Source organism: Chiloscyllium plagiosum, unplaced genomic scaffold, assembly GCF_037043375.1.
Source record: "Chiloscyllium plagiosum isolate Xiang-an unplaced genomic scaffold, Cpla_swu_hap1 HiC_scaffold_27, whole genome shotgun sequence".
Classification (NCBI taxonomy): domain Eukaryota; kingdom Metazoa; phylum Chordata; class Chondrichthyes; order Orectolobiformes; family Hemiscylliidae; genus Chiloscyllium; species Chiloscyllium plagiosum.
In genome coordinates this window covers 80,630,830-80,651,687 of record NW_028270165.1, presented here as the reverse complement: position 1 = coordinate 80,651,687, position 20,858 = coordinate 80,630,830, and the positions used below count along the sequence as shown (strand labels likewise).

At 45.1% G+C, this 20,858-nt stretch overlaps 1 pseudogene; it reads right to left on the bottom strand.

Annotated features, from left to right (window-relative positions):
- Positions 1 to 13,915, bottom strand: part of LOC148144671 (uncharacterized) — a 29,398-nt pseudogene extending 15,483 nt beyond the window's left edge.
- Between the last annotated feature and the right edge of the window lie 6,943 nt (positions 13,916 to 20,858).

The window sequence follows — 20,858 nt, the reverse complement described above, 5'->3', positions numbered from 1 at the left end:
AGCAAAGAAGGTTAACTGGAGATTTCCTGGGGCTGTTGGTAATGATGGGAGAAGAAGCGGTGGGAATGGGCAGATTAATGATCAGAAGAATCAATTGCCACTGACAAGAGTCAGTTACCAGAGAACAGGGATTGAAGTTCTTGAATGAAAAGCAGCACTTATGCCTAATAAACACAGAGAATACTGCAGAAAGCCAACAGGTCGAGCAGCATCTGTGGAAAGGTAAACAGAGCTGGCGTTATGAGGCTGGTACGTTGTTTGTTCAGAACCAGAGTTACCTGCATGGCAATCAATTCCCAGACATGAGGAAGCGGGACTTTATTGAGACGGGTTTAGTGAAGTTTGAGCGATAATGCAACCAACAGGAAGTCATTTAAAATCGCCAGCGAAGAAAGCATAGTCAGCAGGTTTCCACCTTGGGCGGGGGAGCCCCAAAGGATCTCTACGCCAACACTTAAGTGTTCGGCCACAACTGCACGCCCAAAGTTGTGATGTAAAATTTCTCATGGAATGGTTCTAACAGGAAAGGTGAGTACTGGGCTTGTCCTGTCCGCGCCATAGCCCCAACGTATCCTGTTCCCCTGGATTTGATCAGGACAGAGGAGGCTGATGGGAGATCGAACTGAACTACACACATGGATGAGTGATAGAGCGGGTGGGAAGGATCCATTCCCATGCATAGAGAGATTAATAATGAGGGCCGAAAATAAGGAGCCACTTCAAGAAATTTGGGGTTCATTCAGCAAAGCTAATGTAGAACTGTTCACAGAAAATTGTGATAAAAGTCTCTCGAGTTATTTTGATGAGAAGTGTTGATGATGCTAATACAATCGGTAGGATGAACGTAGATTGGTAAATGTATTTGGTGACAGTTCTGTTCTAGCCCTGAGAGCGAAACTTGGATCTGAAGGAATAAAAGGGACATTAACAACATCGATCTGAAATTGGATACGTGACAAGAAACAGAGCCATCATTAACAGTTGGCTTTTGAACTGGAGAAGGTTTCTCGTGAAATTAGCTTGAGGCTTGAGGTATGCAAGGTCAAGATAATTTAGGTAAAACACGGAAACGCTATCCTCATTAGCAGACAGTGAAAGGATTACAAGACGCAAATTAAACATTTTCGACACGTGATACAGTGGACTGGGAAGATAAGTATTATAAACTGTGAACAACAAAGTTGTTGAGCACAACACTTACATTCAAATACCGAAAACATCCAGGTCCTGATTAATCAGATTGCATTGTGGTGCTTTTCTGCAAAACATCCACTTGCAATGTCCTACCAAAGAGTGACAATACAAATCCCTCTCAGCCCAGGATAGAAAATCCGAAGGGATGAACGTTTGCGGATTTTCTGAAGATTCACAAAGCTAAGACTGGGTTTTGGTGATTGTTTCCTTTCCACTCCCAGGAGCCGCAGTGGTTGAAGCGGTGAGTTGGGGAAAGTAAAATGTGCCCGTGAGCAGTGTGTGGGGCTATTTCAGCTTCCCCTCATCTGACAGCGCTGTGACTTGACTCCGATGTTCTCAGGGACATTGACTGACGCAAGACAGTGAAAAGATTCTCATTCCCGCAGATCAGGAATTCAAACCGTATGCCGGCTTCAGGACAATGAGAAAGATTAATTGGGGTGTGTGAAGAAGCTGTGAGCTGCATTTCAAACAGGTAGGTGGAGTCAGATGCGTCATCCATTGCGCCCCGGCCCTGTGCGTATCTAACGCCACCATGCTGCAGAGTTCTGACGTTAATACGGACATGCGCAGCAATGGGAACCTTCATAAGGTGAACAACCAAAGATAATCACCGTCACTGATTCCCTTCCACAGGCCCAACTTTGTGAAGCAGCATCTTTCACTGGCAAAGGAAACACCCTTGTCCTCAGGTGCCTGCTTCATTTCGATCACGATTTCATGCCCGTCCCTGTTCTAATCTCATTTCCAAACACTTTCCTCACAGCCTCAAACAAATCTCTGCGGGTATCTGCTTGTTCCACCCGAACAGGCAGTGGGTTGCAGATTTCCACCAGTCCCAATGTGAGTGAAATACTTTTCCCCCTCCACTGATTTGAATCTTAAAGAAGAAACCGGGGAGCAAGCTCCCCTTCTTTTCGACGACATTTCTCATTTTGTAGTCGGCAGGATTCACACCTGCGTGGGGAAACCGCAATGGATTTCAAGTCCATCGCATGAACCACTCGGCCCACGAATACAGAACCACACTGACAACTTCACTTCCCAGGTCTGCCTGCCTGTGGAGCTGAGAAAGAGTGAATCATCGCAGAGTTTGTTTGAATCCAATCACTTCACAGTGATTCGAAAGGGTTAAATATCTACACTTGGCGAGTCGAGGTGTTTCATCCCAAAAGGTGAAATTTCCGTTAAAAACAAAACTAGAAATTGCAGGAGGAACTCAGCAGGTCAGGCAACATCTGTGGAAAGAGAATCAGAGACAACATTTCAAAATTCTGTTTTCTCCGACAGGTACTGTCAAACCTGCCGAGTTTGACTTTTTGTCTCGGCTTCTCAGCATCCGCAGTCCCTGACGTAAGACATGAATTCAATTCAGAAACCCCTTTGTGGAGAGGATTTCCGTTTGGGGAACACTTTCCTGACCCCATTAAAAGCGTGCAGCTTCGAAGCCAAGGAAGAACAGCAAACACTGCCACCCTAGTTGGGCTTGAACTACCAACCTTTCGGTTGACGGCCGAACGCGCTGAACAAATGCGCCACAGAGACAGGCGTTGGCATCCGCTGTGCCATCGCTGAGGGGAGGCTATTAGTGAATTCATAATTCAGCCACCCCGCCGAGAATTACTGTTGTTGTCTCCCGCGCAGTCTGGCGAGAGATCCCGGCTTTCTTAACTTGACTTGTGCAAAAATGCCCGATTAAACTTCTCAAAAAGAACCTTCGTGAAACGAGGCTGGGCTCCCTGGAGTACGAATGGGACAGGAAGTGAAATGATTGGAGATAGCATTGAACAGGTTGACGTGTTTACTTCCCTAATTTTCTTATCCCTGTGCCAATTGGCACGTGACTTGGGAAGTAATGTTATTACACATACTGGAGCAGTGGGATTTGAACCTGAGCCTCAGGGCTCTATGGGTGACTACAGCTGCACCACAAAAAAAAACCTCTAGTAAATAGGTCCTCTTTTGTTGAATGAGAGGAAACAGCTTCCTCCTCAACATGAGACACGACCAGTGTACCCTCCGTGCCCATTACAATAAATTGAGCCGCCTCCTGTTGAATGAATGAGTGGGAACCCCTCTCCGAGCTCCAAGAAGCGGGGGGCCCGGCTGGAGGCTGGATTTGCTCAAGGCTGGTATCTATTAACTTATTTAAATGGTACCTACTGTATGGGAGTATGGTTTACATTAAAACCGGAGGATCATGTCAGAGTGTTTGTTTATATTGAGCAGTTGTAGTTGGTAAAATACATTCCCTGGTGGAGCACCTTCTATGATGCTGCATTTCCTGCCTTCTGCCCTTCCCCCATTTGTTATCTCTCATCTCGATTTTACATTTTCAGTCAAATTTAATTTCACATTAATCAGCCTTGGTATTCACTGTGTATTATTAATTAATCTGTTGGACTTTTGTAAAACAAAATTAATGATGTAATTTCATTTATGTTGTCTGAGTTTGACATTGAATGTGCAGGTGTGAATGCCAGTAAGTTGTAAAAACAAATCAAGAACTTGTGCTTTTTAAACAAAAAGACGAGTTCAATGGTATTACTGGCATTGTCTCCTTTGAGAATGATGATTATAGTCTGACCAACAAACCATTTCATGCAGTCACCCAGTTTAATTAAAGTCTTTTGGAAAATAATTCTGGCAGGCAAAGATTTATACAACCCCAAATACGGTTGGTAATCATGTGTATTCTTATCTTTTAAGCCGTAACAGAAAGCATTGCGTGGCGGTTTGAGACTGAAACTTCACTGGAAAGAATGTAGATTGATGAGGGAAGTCAAAATGGCAGAGTCTCGGGCCACAATCTATCAGTCTGGCTTGATTGCATGAGTGGTGGTGGTTCAAAAGCACCTTCCAAGTCATGACCTCAACCACCAAGAACAGACAAGTGTGAACACAGGCTTCCGACTGCAAGATATATCGCATTGTTTCTTTGTTATTGACCAAAATGCTGGAACTCACTCCTGAATTGTTGCAGTCCACATCATATTTGTGAAGCAATTTAAGAGGCAGTTGAGCACCACCTTTTCAAGGTGTGTTTGGGAAGAGTTGTTGGCACAGCCAATGACATTCACATCTCATGAAATAGTAAGCAAACAGCCCACAGTGTTGGGAGGCTGTATGTTAGCATGGATAGAGGATTGGCTAACTACCACAGTTGTGGTAAGGGGCATGTTCAGGATGACAACTTGTAACTCGTGGTGTACCACAGGGATCAGCGCTGGGGCCAACATTATTTACAATATATATACGAATTACTTGGATAAGTAAAGTGAATGTACTATTGTTAAATTTGTAGAAGAGACAGTTGATGTGAAAGCAGGTGGTGAGGATGACATTAGATATCTGGAGAGGGATATAGATAGGTTAAGCAAATGAGCGAAAGCTTGGCAGATGGGAAAATGAGGTAATACAGTTTGTCAGGAGGTGAAGAAATGAATATTAATGGAGAAAGCTTTAGAATAGAGGGATTTGGAATCACGTCCACGAATCTCTTCATCCAATTTCAGTGAGTAATAGGGAGGCAAATGGGAGGTTGGCCTTTTCAATAGAGTAGAAAGGTAGGGAGGTTATAGTGAACCTATGTAAGGCATTAGTCAGGCCACAACTGAATACTGTGAACAGTTTAGGGCCCTTTACCTGTAGGAAAGATATATTGGCATTGGAGGCAGTCCAGAGAAGGTTGACCATGATGATACCAGGGATGGAAAGAACGTCTTATGAGGAGAACTGAATAGTTTGGGCCTGTGCTTATTAGAAGTTGGAGAAGTAGAGGTAACCTTATTGTCACGTACAAGATTCTGAGGAGACTTGACAGGCTCGACGTGGAAAAGTGGGTGAGTCTGGAACCAGAGGAAGTAACCTCCAAATAAGAGATTGCATGTTTAGGAATTTCTCCTGAGGGCAGTAAATCTGTGGAACTTGATACTACAGAGGGCTGTTGAGCCTGGGTTGTTACGTGCATTCAAGGCTGAGATAGATTTTTTTTTAATCAGTAAGCGAATTGAGGATTATGGGGAAATGGCAGCAACATGGAGTAAATGTTTCCGAGAATAATCGTGATCTGAACAAATGGCAGAGTCAACTCAATGGGCTGAATTGAATAGTAAATAGTAATTCTGTTCACCGAGCTGGAAGTTTTTGTTGCAAACATTTCGTCCCCTGGCTAGGCGACATCATCAGTGCTTGGGAGCCTCCTGCGAAGCGCTTCTTTGATGTTTCCTCCGGTGTTTATAGTGGTCTGACCCTGCCGCTTCCGGTTGTCAGTTTCAGCTGTCCGCTGTAGTGGTTGGTATATTGGGTCCAGGTCGATGTGTTTGTTGATGGAGTTTGTGGATGAATGCCATGCCTCTCGGAATTCCCTGGATGTTCTCTGTCTGTCTTGCCCGATGATAGTAGTGTTGTCCCAGTCGAATTCATGTTGCTTGTTGTCTGCGTGTGTGGCTACTAAGGATAGCTGGCCGTGTCGTTTCGTGGCTAGTTGATGTTCATGTATGCGGATTGTTAGCTGTCTTCCTGTTTGTCCTATATAGTGTTTAGTGCAGTCCTTGCATGGTATTTTGTACACTACATCCGTCTTGCTCATGTTGGGTATCGGGTCCTTCGTTCTGGTGAGTTGTTGTCTGAGCGTGGCTGTTGGTTTGTGTACCGTTATGAGTCCTAGGGGTCACACAACAACGAGCACCCGAGCTACAAATCTTCGCACAAACTTTGAGTAAATAGTAAGGAGGAAAAGGATGCAACTGTCAATTACAGACCAGTCAGTGTTGGAAGCCTAGAGATTGTAGGGGGTTGGTGGCATTTGGGCATTGTTACTGGATTTAACATCTGGAGTTTCAAATTGATGCTGCTATGGCCCCGATGCAATTTGAAATCAATTTATGTATCTGGAATATAAACTTATCGCTGCTTTAGTGATCTTATCAATTATCATAAGTACCTATCTTGTTCACTAATAACCTTTTTTTAAGGAAGGAAATCTTCAGTCCTTTCCCAGTTTGGTGAATGTGTCACTCTTGATCCAAAGTCATGTGGTTGACTCTTAACTGCCCTCTGAATTGGCACTTGGTTATTTTTTGGGAGACGAAGTGTCACGTTCCATGAATGAATAAAGAAAAATATTCAGGACAAGATTGTCAATGTCACTGTCAGTGAAGGGAAGATTGCGATCTAGTGATACTGGTTAAGTAGCCCAAAGATCTCGGTCTTCTGAGAACAAAAATTAAAATCCCATCATGGATGCTAGTGGACTTTATTTTCAACGAATAAGAAGATCTGGAAATGAGAGTTTGTCTCTGCACTGGCAACCAGGAAACCATTATTGGCTAAGACAATGAATTGCAGCTGTTGGAGATCAGCAACAAAAGGCACAATTGCTGGGGAAATGCAGCAGGTCTGGCAGCATCTGTGGAAAGAAAACAGTTAATGTTTTGAATCCAGCCTAATTTTGAAAGGCCACCGGACTCAAAACAGTAACACTGTCGTCTCCTCATAGATGCTGCCAGAACTGTTATTTTTGTCCAGTCATGACAGAGTGTTGTGAAAGTGTTCTTTTAGGGAGGGAAATCTACCACTCACAACTCTACACACGCGTGCACACGCTCACATCATGTGACTCCAGACCTACTACAATGTGGTTGACTCTCAACTGCCTTTTCGCAGGAAGCCAATCGATCAGTCCAAAGGCCATGAGGGATGGGGAGCAAATGTTGGACGTGCTAGCAACAATGCCATCCCTCAAAATATTTTCTTATATATTTTAAAGCATAGGTTAATGAAGGACAACCAAAACAAACTGCTTTGGGAAAGTCGTGCCCAACTAACCTGATTTGCTTGTAGTTATAAATATTGTTTTAAAATCCTCTTCAGAGAGGACATTGGTTCCATCATTGTTGCAATGCTGCATGCAATTTCTGTGCTTTCTGCTACAGGAAGGGTGTTGTGAAACTTGAAAGGGTTCAGAAAATATTTACAAGGATGCTGCCAGGGTTGGAGGGTTTGAGCTACAGGAAGAGGTTGAATAGATTGGAGCTATGTTCCCTGGAGCTTTGGAGGCTGAGGGGTGACATTAAAGACATTTATAAAATCATGAGGGGCATGGGTAAGGTAAATAGGCAAGGTCTTCTCCCTTGGGGTGGGGAAGTCCAAAATTAGAGGGCATAGGTTTAAAGTTAATGGCAAATGGAGTTTAATATAGATAAGTGTGAGGTCTTACATTTTGTATAGTCAAATCAAGGTAGGAATTTCATGGTGAATGGTAGGACCTTAAGGAGTGTAGTGGAACAGAGGGATCTTGGAGTACAGGTTCACAGTTCTCTGAAAATGGAGTCACAGGTAGAAATTTTTTGGCACACTGGCCTTCATCAGTCATGGCATTCAGTATAAAATACCGAATTAGATTTGAGATAAGCACCAAATCTGTTTCATATGCAGTAATTCAAACCAAGAGATGTAAGGGTGCAGGTTCATAGCTCCTAGAAAGTGGAGTCATGGGTAGACAGGTCGGTGAAGAAGACTTTCGGCATGCTTGCTTTCATCAGTCAGAGCACTGAGTACAGGAGTTGGGATGAATTGTTGCAGCTGTCACAGATTCCACACAACAACACAAGACGTGACCCTGCCCTCCCCTGACTGACTGTCCCTTTGCATATCAGGGGGAAGACACCCCTTTAATTGTGATGATCAGACAACATGCCATCCTTCAAAACAAGGTCTGCGTTCACAAATATTTGGACAGAGGAAAGAAGTTCTAGTCTGGGTGAAGATCAATCTTCATTGCGTGAGAGAGAGAGAGAGAGAGAGAGAGAGAGAAAGAAAGAGCAGCAGCAGCTTCAGGCGTTCATGGTCCAACTTCTGAAAAGACCTTGTCTGATTTGCAGTTGTTTATGGGCTTGTAATAGTGAACTGCAGCATATTGTAGATCTTCAGTAAGCCCTGCCAGTGCTTCTATGTGGTCTGAAATTTATCGTACAATTCTTGTATTCCCTATGTATCTGTATCCAGCTTCACCTTAATTGTATTCCCCTCTTTATCTCTTTTCCCCCATCCTCACCCCTCCACACATCAGCATATCATTAGACTATAGGAGCAGAAATTATGCCATTCAGCCCATTGAGTCTGCTCCACCATTCAGTCATGGCTGATAAGTTTCTCAACCCCGTTCTCCCTATAACCTTTGATCCTCTTGATACTCAAGAAAATATATTCAATGATCTTACCTCCACAGCCTTCCGGGGCAGTGAATTCCATCGATTACCACTCTCTGTCTGAAGTTTTCCTTATTTCTGTTCTAAAACGTCTTCCCTTTACTTTAAGCCTGAGGAGGAGGCATAGAGGAGCGTGGTGCGCACTTGTAAACTCCAGAACTTCCCAAACTTCACGAGTCAACAATAACGCTTTCTGGAGCAAGAAATGAAAGGGCTGACGAGAAACTGTGACACCACAGGAAGTGAAATTAGGCCATTCAGCCCATTGAGTCTGCTCCACCATTCACTCATTCTTGAGTATCAAGGGGCTCAAACGTTACGGGAGAATGGGGTTAAGAAACATATCAGCTATGATTGAATAGCAAAGCAGATTCAATACGATAAATGGCTTGTTAACCATCCCTGGGAAGAAGGAGGCAACACAATAAGTTGTTTCTTGGGACAGGTAAGATAATGTTATTTTACAATGGTGTGACAAAAGGACAATTAATTCTGCCTGTGGAAGGAAAGCCCTGACATAGAGGGGTTAATTGCAGGGCAGGCTGTTTCAAACAGACAGCTAACCCTCAAGGATAAGAAGGTAAACTACAGACCTGAGGTCTCCAGCAATGTGAGGTGATGTTAGAGTCTTAAAAAAAAGTCACACCACAGATTTGAAATTGAGGAAACGCCACCAAAATTCAACTCCAGAATGATAAAGCAGCAGCAGTACTTAAAAGAATAATACTGCATCAAACCCCTGGACACTTCCAGAGATGGGCACTGTCGGTGGAAACCCAGTTAAATTCAGCCATCAACTGGGTGATAGCCAGGTTTGGGGGGGGGGGGGGGGGTGGTGAAGCTGAATGAACTTGAGCGGTTTTATTTGTGGTTGCTACGTGCAATAAAGTGCAAATAATTGTTTCAGCATTTGATTGTCTGTGCGGTTTCTGAGTCAGGAGCCAAATTAAGGTGATTCACCCACAACCACACCAAGAGGCTGGGATTAGTATTGACTCCATTGCATTCAAGAGAATGTCATCAATACTGTTACAAAGCGAAGGCTGAAGCCCGCCCCACCACTCTCCAAGATCTCAAACCGAAACGTCCAAAGAGTGGCACGTTGCCCTTTAATCTGTAAAGTCAGTGTGATAAGTGGTGTAACCTGCTGTAGTGTTAAAAGTAAATCCCTGACACTTTACAACCGACAATCAGCAATTTATTTAACCAACTCTCACGGTGAACAAATGAACAAAACTACTAACAAATTGAATAAATCCTTCCTAACTACTGAGTATTCTGGAATAAATCAAGATTCTTCTGGTATGCTGTTCCAATCAATGCATGTCCCACTCAGATAACACATAATAGAATTTAATCTCTCAGATTACAACCAGGTTATGTGTCTTCCGGAATATTCTGTGCCATCTTCTGTCGGGGATGCCTCCTCCGATTTCTCTGTCAGGAATGCCCTTCTCTATTTTTCTAAATGATGCTTTCTCTCATACACAGATGACTGAGAGCACCAATTCTTTATGATAGGATTGGTCCTGTTGTCAAAACTTTAGGATTTAAATTTAATAAGTTTTTGGTAGCCAATGGGGCTGATTTAAATTGATTGGTGAAATTGCAAATGTGTTTTCTTGTCCTGCTAACTGTACAGCCTTTTGATACAAATGTTTCAGTTCAGGTGCTTTTTGTTGTGATCATGCTGCTCCTTTAAGAAGATGACGATGTTGGTTTATTTTCAGGAGGGGTTGTAAATGGCTTCCCATTCATCCAGGTTTAAGGTTTTCGCTAATGGTTAACAGATACTGGCTAAGGCAACAATCCGGGAAAAGGGTTTGACACTTTTTTTTCTAAAACTCTTCTACAATGAAAGGGCAGTTGTCCCATTCTTTTCCCCTGCTTTTGGTTTTAGCAAGCAGTCTGTCTGAAGCTGCTGCAGGAAGAGATGTTTCCTGATTCAACAGATGTTTCTGGCTGACTCTAAAGCTTCAGGGAAAATAGTACCAGCGTATTCAGCCTCTCCCTGTTGCTCTAACCTTGCAACCCGGGCAACATCCTTCCAAACCTTTTCTGAACCCTTTCAATTTTCACAATGTCTTAAAAAGACGTCTACTTTGCTCGACTAATGTGGGAGAATTTTCTGCATGACGCGTTGTGTCTGAAAGAGCCCTCCCCTGTGCTGTGACAGAGCTGCAGTGACTTTCAAAAGCCTGACAAATGCGGTTATCAGTCAAAGATTCATTGGGAGAAGCTTCTCAATCACATCTGTAAATGGAGAAAGTGTTTTTAATAATGAGACATGAATAAAGGGCTGCATTAATCTTTTGTTCTGAAGATTTACTCATACATCTCAAAACAGAGCATATGAACCCGGTCACAAGAAGTCTACGGGAATATAAGACACCAATGCCTATTTCCTGACCAGGACCGACTTTACACAGAAAACATGGACATTTTAAATGAATGGGGTGCCATTCGTTTTAAGATCAGGTGAACTTAAGAGGCACAGCATTGGCTTAGAAATGAGAGATCCTTGACACACACACAGCCAAAATCATCACTGCCATTATTATCAAATTAGAATTTAGGCTGGATAGGCTGGGATGTTTTTCCACTGGAGCAGAGGAAGTTGAGAGGCAATATTTTCAAACCATGAGGGGTAGATTTGGGTTAATGGTAGCTGTCTCTTCCCTAGGGGGAGGATTTCAAGTCCAAGGACGCGTTTTTATGGCGAGAGGAGAAAGATGGAAGAAAAAATGTGGGGCAAAATATTTACAGAGTGTAGTTCGCCTGGGGAAACAGCTGCCAGTGGAAGTGGTTGAAACAGGTACATTAACAATATTGAAAAGGCGTTTCAACAAATACATGGGTAGGAAAGCTTGAGAAGGATATGGGCCAAGTGCAGGGAAATGAGGTTAGTGTTGACAAACATTTTGGTCAGCATGGACCAGTTTGAGCTGAAGGGCCTGTCTCTGTGCAAGAGTACTCTGTGACTGGCGTCTCTTCGTAACTCTGACAATGTTGAGTTTTCACATGAACCAGGAAAAAGTGAGGACTGCAAATGCTGGAGATCAGAGTTGAGAGTGTGGTGCTGGAAAAGCACAGCAGGTCTGACAGCACCCGAGTAGCAGGAGAATCGATGTTTCAGGCATAAGGGCAGCCAGATGAATATCTCACTAAATCATGCTGAATAAAATCTGATCTCATTCGTCAACTCTGATGTGGAGGTGCTGGGGGTGGACAGGTCAGAAGTCACACAACACCAGGTGACAATCCCAATAGATTGATTTGAACTCATGAGCTTTCGAAGCACTGTTCCTTCATCAGGTGAAGTGATGAAGGAGCAACACTGATGAAGGAGCAATGCTCCCAAAGCTTGGGATTTCAAATAGACCTGTTGGACTGTAACCTGGTATTGTGTGACTTCTGACTTCAACTTCTTCAACTGCGCATTCATGTTGAACTTGATGGGATACTTTATCCAACTCGGCGTAGTTAACTCATATCGCTTGGAGGGGTTCATTTGAAACCTTTCAGGAGGCGAATTCAACAAGATTGAATTATTCAAAGTTACTCAATTCTAAACTTACATCAGGACCACTAGTCATAGAGAGGTACAGCTTGGAAACAGATCCTTCAGTCCGACTCGTCCACGCTGACCAGATATTCTAAATTAATCTAGTCCCATTTGCCAGCACTTGGCCCAAATCCCTCTAACCCTTTCTATTCATGTCCCCAACCAAATGTCTTTTAAATTCTACCAACTTCCTCCACTTCCTCTGGCAGCTTGTTCCATACACGCACCACACTGCATGAAAAGTTTTCCCTTTCGGTCCCTTTTAAATCTTTCCCCTTTCACTCTAAACCCATTCCCTCTAGTCCTAACAACATCCTGATAAATCATTTCTGATGGAGTTGTCAACGTTTCGGGTAGAACCCTTCTTCAGTCCTGAGGGATAATACCTGAAATGCTAACTTCTCCACCTCCTGGTGCTGCCTGCCTTGTTGTGCCCAGCCTCCTGATTGTCTATTTTAGATTCCAGCATCTGCAGTTTTTTATTTTGTCTCTAACAGATGGTGGAGCAGATTCGATGGGTCAAAATATCCTAACTTCTGCTCCAATAGTCTTGTGGTCGTAGGTTTGTGCGGGTCCTGGGCTCAATGAGCAGCAGCGCCCACTGGAAGCAACGTTCACAGAATCATAGAATCACTACAGTGAGGAAACAGGTCCTTCTGCCCAACAAGTTCAGAGCGACCCTTTGAAGAGTAACTCACCCAGATACATTTTCCTACCCTATCACTCTGCTCTACCCCTAACTAAGGCACCACACCTACACATTCATCAACACTATGGGACTATTTAGCTTGGCCAATTCGCCCAAACATGCGCACGTTTGGACTTTGGGAAGACACTGCAACATGCAGAGGAAACCCACGCAGACACAGCGGGGAATTACATGCAAACGCCACACTGACAGTCACCCTGAGGATGGAATTAAATCTGGGTCCCTGGCGCTATGAGGCAGCAGTGCTAACCACTGAGCCAGCACCCCCACTCCCCCAGTAGAAAACAAAAAAGCCTACCAACTCTCCCACTACCCCCACTGTCAGAAAGGGCAGGAGGTTCTGTCCTGGGGGTGACCCTCAGCAGCGTTACCGGCAGAATCTGATTGTTAGGAGCATTGGTGCCTCCGCTGGTGCTTGTTCAAGCTGCAGGACATTGTGAACCTCTGCCCACACTCGGGGCAGGCAAACGGCCTCTCCCCAGTGTGGACCCGCTGGTACATCAGTAGAGTGGAGAAGACAGCAAAGCCCTTCTCGCACTCGAGGCAGGTGAATGGCCTCTCTCCAGTGTGGACACACCGGTGTGTCAGCAGGTGGGAGGGTTGGGTAAAGCCCTTCCCGCACACAGAGCAGCTGAAGGGCCTTTCCCCAGTGTGGACCCGCTGGTGCTTCAGCAGGTCGGAAGAGCGTGTAAAGCACTTCTCGCAGACAGAGCAGGTGAATGGTCTCTCGCCGGTGTGGACCCGCTGGTGGGTCAGCAGGTCAGAGGAATCGCTGAAGGCCTTCCCACATTTGGGGCAGGGGAAGGGCTTCTCACCGGTGTGGACCCGCCGGTGAATCACGAGGTGGGAGAAGCGAGTGAACACCTTCCCACAATCGGGGCAGCGGAAGGGCCTCTCCCCTGTGTGCACCCACTGGTGCCTCATCAGGGCGGAGGAATCGTTGAATGCCTTCCCACACTTGAGGCAGCTGAAGGGCCTCTCCCCTGTGTGAACCCGCAAGTGCCTCAGCCGGGCGGTGGAATCGCTGAAGCTCTTCCTGCACTCAGGGCAGCTGAAGGGCCTCTCCACTGTGTGCACCCGCCGGTGCCTCAGCAGGGCGGAGGAATCACTGAAGGCCTTCCCACACTCAGGACACGAGAATGGCTTCTCCCTGGTGTGACTGCGCCGATGTGTCTCCAGGGCAGACGGGACATGGAAGCCTTTCCCGCAGTCGCCACACTTCCATGGTTTCTCCATGGCCGAAGCTACAGTTGCACACAAACGCGTGTATGTCCCCTCCCTGCCTTGAATTCCTCTTTTCAGGCCAGATAACTGTTTCAGGCTCGACACTCAGTGCGTTGCTGCAACAGTAGGGGCTCTCTTCCAGTCCCACTGATGCTGAAAACGTACTGAAACAGGAACCAATTGGATCACAGTTGAAAATTGTTGCAGTCCTGATGGATTGAGTGACTCACAAATGCTGGAGAATCAGAGTCGAAAACTGCAGGTCAGGCAGCATCTGAGGAGCAGGAGAGTCAATGGTTCAGGCATATGCCTTTCATCTGTTGATTTTGAAACTTCATCTTCATATCAAATATCCTGAAAAGAGATTACAAAAGTCATCACTGTCAGTCCAGGGTAGAAATTCAGAACATGCAATTCTACTTTCTGCAGAACATTCTTTTCTTTTGTTATTCCACAAAACTGAAAGCACCATCCTTCTCTCTCTCTCCCTCTATTCTCACTCCATTCTAATTCTCCTGAAAGTGCTGATTCAGGATCTGACAGGGACAGAAGAGCAGAACAGTCATAACTGACATCTTTCTGAATTTTGGATCCCTCCACCTGAAAATTAATATCTTCCACGACATTGGGATCCTGTTGAGAGTGAGCAGGTCTGATTTTTGGTAGTAATAATTAGAGTGCGTTACATTGTGGAAACAGGCCCTTTGGGCCAACAAGTCCACACGGCCCCGCCGAAGCGCAACCCACCCATACCCCTAACCTAACACTGCGGGAAATTTAACATGGCCAATTCACCTAAACTGCATATTTTTGGATTGTGGGAGGAAATCGGAGCACCCGGAGGAAACCCACGCAGACACGGGGAGAACGTGCAAACTCCACCGAGGTCTCTGGCGGTGTGAGGCAGCAGTGCTAACCACTGTGCTACCGTGCCGCCCTTGCGTGTAGTGTGTAAATTCAGGATGAACCTGCAATGCAACTTCTTGGCAATCAATCAGACACAAAATGGTTAACGTGCCCCCACAGGAGTTTTAGAATGAAACATCAAGGCTATGACACCAGAGAGAAATTGAACAGATTGGCGTGGCAAACCAGAGTCATCTAGATATACAGCACAGAAACAGGTCCTTTGGTCCACTGGTCTATGCTGACCAGATATCCTCGCTGAATCTGGTCTCATTTGCCAGCATTTGGCCCATATCCCTCTAAACCCTTCCTATTCATAAACCGATCCAGATGCCTTTTAAATGTGTCATAATTATACCAGCATCTACTACTTCCTCTAGCAGCTCTTTCCTTACACGTGCAATCTTCTGCATGAATTGCCCCTTAGGTTCCTTTTAAATTCCTCGCCCCCTCCCCGGGCCACCTCACCCTTAACCTATTACTCTATAGTTCTACACTCCCAGAGAAAAGACCTTGTCTATTTACCCTATCCATCCCGCTCTTGATTTTATAAACATTGGAAGCATCAACGGCTGAGGGCGGGGATGGGGAGGCGGGGTGGGGAAAGGAAGCCGAATGTGCTGGAGCCAACGCGGAAGAAGAGGACACAAAACCTTGAAGCTGCAATGGGGAATACTGCATGTGCTGTACTTGTACCTGTTGATTTTATTTGTGGGAATCAAGTGCATTTTAAAAATAAAAACAAACAAGATATCTATCCCTCCCCTTTCACAATCTACTAATGCTGTCCTGGAAACAGAGTGAGAGAATTGGGAGCAGGTGTTGGCCATTTGAGCCTGCACCAACATTGAACACATCATAACTGAATATGAATATACCTACAGCCAGGTGGATAGATTGGGTTTTCTTTCACTGGAGCAGAGGAGATTGAGTGGTGACCTTATAGAGGATTATAATATCATGAAGGGTACAGATGAGGTGAAAGGCAGGTGTCCTTTCCCTAGGGTGGGGCTTTCAAAATTAGGGAGAAAATTTTGAAGGGGAGAGGAGAAAGATTTTAAAAAGACATGAAGAGCTCCATTGTTTTCACACAGAGAGTGGTTTGTGTGTGGAATGTGTGTCCAGAGGAAGTAGTGGATGCTTGTACAGTGACAATGTTTAAATGACATTTGGAAATGGACATGAATAGGAAAGGTCCAGAGAGATATGGGCCAATCACTGGCAGATGGGACTAGTTGGGTTTGAGAACATAGTCAGCGTAGACCAGTTGGACCGAAGGGTCTGTTTCTGTGCTGTATGACCCTGTAGCTGTTCTGTACTGGTCTTAAAACCATTTTCTTGGAAACCCAAGATGGCGGTGGTTTAAGTGGTCTGCTGTGTTGGGCTCTGTGCCATACCCCCGGACATTTACACCTCCCCCCACCTCATTAACCATCCGTAGGAGAAAACAATTGCTAATATAAACTTACTGAACGTCTGGAGCTGCTATAATTGTGGTTTGACAGCTTTAGGACCAGAATGAAAGCAAATGAAGGAAAGGGGCCGACAGGGGTGCAGCAGGCAGGGCACTCCCCTACTGCATCAGGGGCGCCTGGAGCCATTGCTCAAACTCCCAGGGCAGCCCCTTTGGGTTTAGTGGGGCAGCAGTTACTCTCGGAGTTTGCCAAACTCTGAGAAAAGATTGAAGCAGCGGTGGAACCACTATCTGCCACGCTGGAAAAGCTTAGTCAGGAAATTCAAATGTTGGCCCGAAGAGAATAGGCAGTGGAGGAGAGGACCGTGGCATCGGAGACCATGGCGGAGGTCTCAGGAGGAAGGATCCAAACGCTGGAAGACCAGGTTCAGGTCCTTCAGGAGCAAGCGGACGACCTGGAAAACTAAAGTAGAAGAAATATGTTACAGCTCGTGGATCTTCTGGAATACGAGGAAGGCGAAGACCTCGTTGGATTCCTGGGGCTGGAGTTGGAGTCGGGCCTGTTGAGTGTGGAGAGGGCCCACCGGATCGAAATGCGCAGGTCCGGATCGGACCTGCAGCCCCGCGTGGTCATAGTGCGCCTCCTGCATTATAAAGAAAAACAGTTAGTGATTGAAACAGCAAGAAGACTGGGAAGAGATCCACAGGCTTTAATGCACAAAGACTCAAGAATAATATATTTTCAGGACTTCTCAGGAGCCTGGATTAAGAAAAGGGCATTTGATGAAGTTAAGAGAAAATTAAGGGATCTGAATATACAATATTCCTTGAGGTCCCTGACCGTATTGCGTTACACTCATGGAGGGACGGTATATAATTTTGATTCAGCAGTAAAGGCAAAGGACTTTGCGAATTCTCTGAATTAAAGAAATCGAGTCGGGGTGAAGGCGGGAGGGACATCATTTCAGACAACGCTACGTTTTTGCCCCTTTTTTGTGGTTATTGGCTTTATACGAACTGCCTTGACAAAAAACTGGAATTATTTAGTGTATCGGTCAGTTACATATTGTGTGGGGCCTTTTTCTTTTACTGCTGTCCTTTTGTTTTTGGATTGGGGGTGGCTATACCTGTGCTTAAGATGTATGGAGAAAGGGGTGTGGGGAGATAGGCAACCATTGTTAACTCTCAGAATGTAAATAACATGTTTTTTACAATCTGTGAATTGGGGCACAGCCTCAGTGGAAAGGAGCCAGGATGGTGGCAATGGTGGGGTTTGGGGAGGGTGGGGATAAGAGATCTCTACATAATTGAGGGTTATTTGAACGTTTGCTTAAGTTAAATGTGGTGGTTAGATTTTTATTTATTGTAGTTTTTAATAGGAGCAGTTTTTAGACTTTATAGAGTTAATGTCTTTGTTGCTCACTGCACCTCGGATAAGCTTCCTCCTCTTGGGAAACCACGGGCTGCCCTGGATGACCATGGCTACTGATTCGTTCAGGTGGTGCCCCTGGAATGTAAAAGGGAGCCATTCCCCCGTTAAAAAGAAAGACGGTGCTGTCAAGCCTCAGGAAGGAAAAGGTGGACATCGCCCTGCTGCAGGGGACACATTTAACTGATAAGGAACATGTGAAACTGCAGCAAGGAGGTTATGATAGGGTATTCTTCTCCTCCTTTAGCTCCAAGTGTAGAGGAGTGGCTATACTGGTAAGAAGGAACCTCGGTTTGCAGGTAATAGAGCAAATTAAGGACAAACATGGGCTCTAATACATGGAGAAGAGTATGGCGTCCTGAATGTGTATTGTCCCCCGGTGCACCCTCTTAAATTTCTAATTGATGCAGTTGCTAAATTAATGAGTCTTGGGGTACGCCACATGATCATTGGAAAGGATTTTAATCGCCTAATAGATCCCGAGGTAGACAGGATGCCAAGGGGCCAGGCAGGGACACCTGCGCAATGTAAGCAGTTGGTGGGCATGTGCGAGGAGTTGGGATTAGTGGATGTGTGGAGGCATCTCCACCCTAATGGAAGAGACTTTACTTTCTCTTCCAACCCACACAAGTACCACATGGGAACTGACACTTTTTAATGCCATTCGATTGCTTGGACAGAACATTGGCTTGTGAAATTGGCAATATAGCTGTCTCGGACCATGTGCCAGTGTATTTATATGGTAAAATCAAGAGTGGTGGAATGGATGCACAGCACTGGTGCATGGACCCATTCCTGTTAAGGGATAGCAAATTTGTTGAGTACATCACAAGAGTTCAGAGCCATCTGGGATATCAACTCGGGTACGGCCAGTAATCCGGAAATACTGGAGGAGGCCACTAAGGCATATTTATGAGGCCTGATTATTTTTTATTCAACGACTAGAAGGACAGAAGGATGCAGAGGAAGGAGTAACAACAGATGCTGAAGACCCGTCTGCAGATAGCTGAGGAAGTATATTATAATAGGCCTTCACTGGTCAAGCTGCAGCTCTCCGGGCTGCTCCCAACTCATTGCACACACTGGGAAAAAAACGTCTGCTTTGCTCAACAAAGATTGTTTGAATTTGGAGATGAGCCACGTAGATATCTGGCTAGAAAGAAAAATGCTTCCCAATCTATTATGTCTGTTAGATAGAAGGTTGGCACAGTTACCCTTGAGTTAACGAAGATTAATGTTAGATTTAGTGAATACTTTGCAGAGTTCTATCAGTCAGAGGGAGATGAACACAGTGCAGCGAGAATGCAGGCCTTCTTTGAGATCCTGCACCTCCCTAGTATAAATGCGGAACAGGTTTCCTGTTGAATGGGCCTATGACAATACAGGAGGTGCAGGAAGCAATAAAGCATCTCCAAGGTGGCAAAGCACTGGGGTCAGATGGATTCCCAAGTAAATTCTATAAGGAATTAATAAATGTGTTGGTGAGGCAAACACTGGGGTCAAATGGATTCCCAAGTGAATTCTATAAGGAATTAATAAATGTGTTGGCGGAGCCACCTCTGAGGATGTATAGCTATTCATATGCACAGGATTATCTTCCGCCCTCTCTTAGTGAGGCTAATATTTCCCTCATTTTAAAGAAGGAGAAAGAGCCCGAAGAATGTGCTTCATACAGACCCATTTCACTGTTGAATGTAGAATTTAAAATTCTAACCAAGACGCTGGCCCTGAGGTTGGAAAAGGTGTTGTTCTGTGTTGTGAAAGAAGATCAGATGGGTTTTGTAAAGGGCCGTAGCTCCTCCAACAATATCAGGAGGGTACTGAACATGGTGCAGGTATGCCAGCAAAGGTTGATCCTGGGTTCAGCGGCCTCCCTAGATGCAGAAAAGGCATTTGACCAGATAGAATGGCTATACCTGTTTGGGGTCCTCAAGCGCTTTGGTCTGGGGACAACCTTTGCTAGATGGGTGGTGGTGTTGTATAATGATCCGAAGGCAGCAGTCATCACAAACGGCAATAAGTCAGATAAATTAAAACCTGGGAGAGGTAGTCGCCAAGGCTGTCCTCTTTCACCGCTGCTATTTACCTTGGCAATTGAGCCATGAGCTGAGGCTATCAGGAGGGACCCTGAAATAGTGGCGCCAGGAGTGGGAATGGGGGAACATAAGATTACCCTATATGCTGATGATGTCCTTTTGTTCTTGGCCAATCTGGAGGAGTCCGTTCCTCGATTGATTCAAACAATTAATTTATTTGGCAGATTTTCGGGCTGCAAGATCAAATTTACAAAATCAGAAGCTATGCGGATGGGGGAGGGGAAGAATTAGTGGAGGTGCCTGATCTGAAGGATGGAATGCAGTTCCTGTTTAGATGGTCGTCAAAAGGGTTTTTGTATTTGGGAATTTTTATTACCCCTGCCTTCCACCAGCTGTATAAAGTTAACTATGTACAATTACTCGAGAGGATAAAGCAGGATTTGCAGCGGTGGGACGGATTACCATTATCATGGTTAGGCCGAATAACTCTGATTAAAATGAATGTTCTTCCTCGCCTGTTGTACCCCATGAGAATGCTCCTGTTGTTGCTACCCAGATGAGTATTACTGAGGCTCAATGGTTGGCTAGGTTCTTTTATTTGGTGTCGCAGCCGCCCCCTAATTAAGTTTACCAAATTGCAGTTCTCACAGGGTGAGGAGGAGTGGACCTTTTGGACTTGAAGAGATATCAAATAAGCGCTTTCTTAGCATATGTGTGTGACTGGGCACGAGGGGACTTGGGTAGATTTTGCTTGACGTTGAAGCATTGCAGTCGAGATGTCCCCAAGTTAATCTATTATTCATTGATCAAGATGAAATCCGAGACTGAGCAGTGTAAGAGTACAATCATTTTAAATACAGTGAAAGCCTGGAGGATAATGAGGCAAGACAAGGGCAATTGGCTGAAGACCTCACTGATTACCCCACTGGTGGCAGCCCAAGGATTTAAACCTGGGGCAATGGACTCTGGCTTTAAGTCATGGGAGAATAAAGGAATCTTCTGTCTGGGAGATTTATTCCAGGGTTAGGTCTTGATGTCATTTAGCCAGCTAAGTCAGAAATATGCATTGTCTAATAGGGACCTTTTCCGGTACTTTCAGCCAACGGATTATATACAGAGGAATACCACGCTCCTGGCTCAGCATTACAGGTCAAATGTGGAATAAAGAGT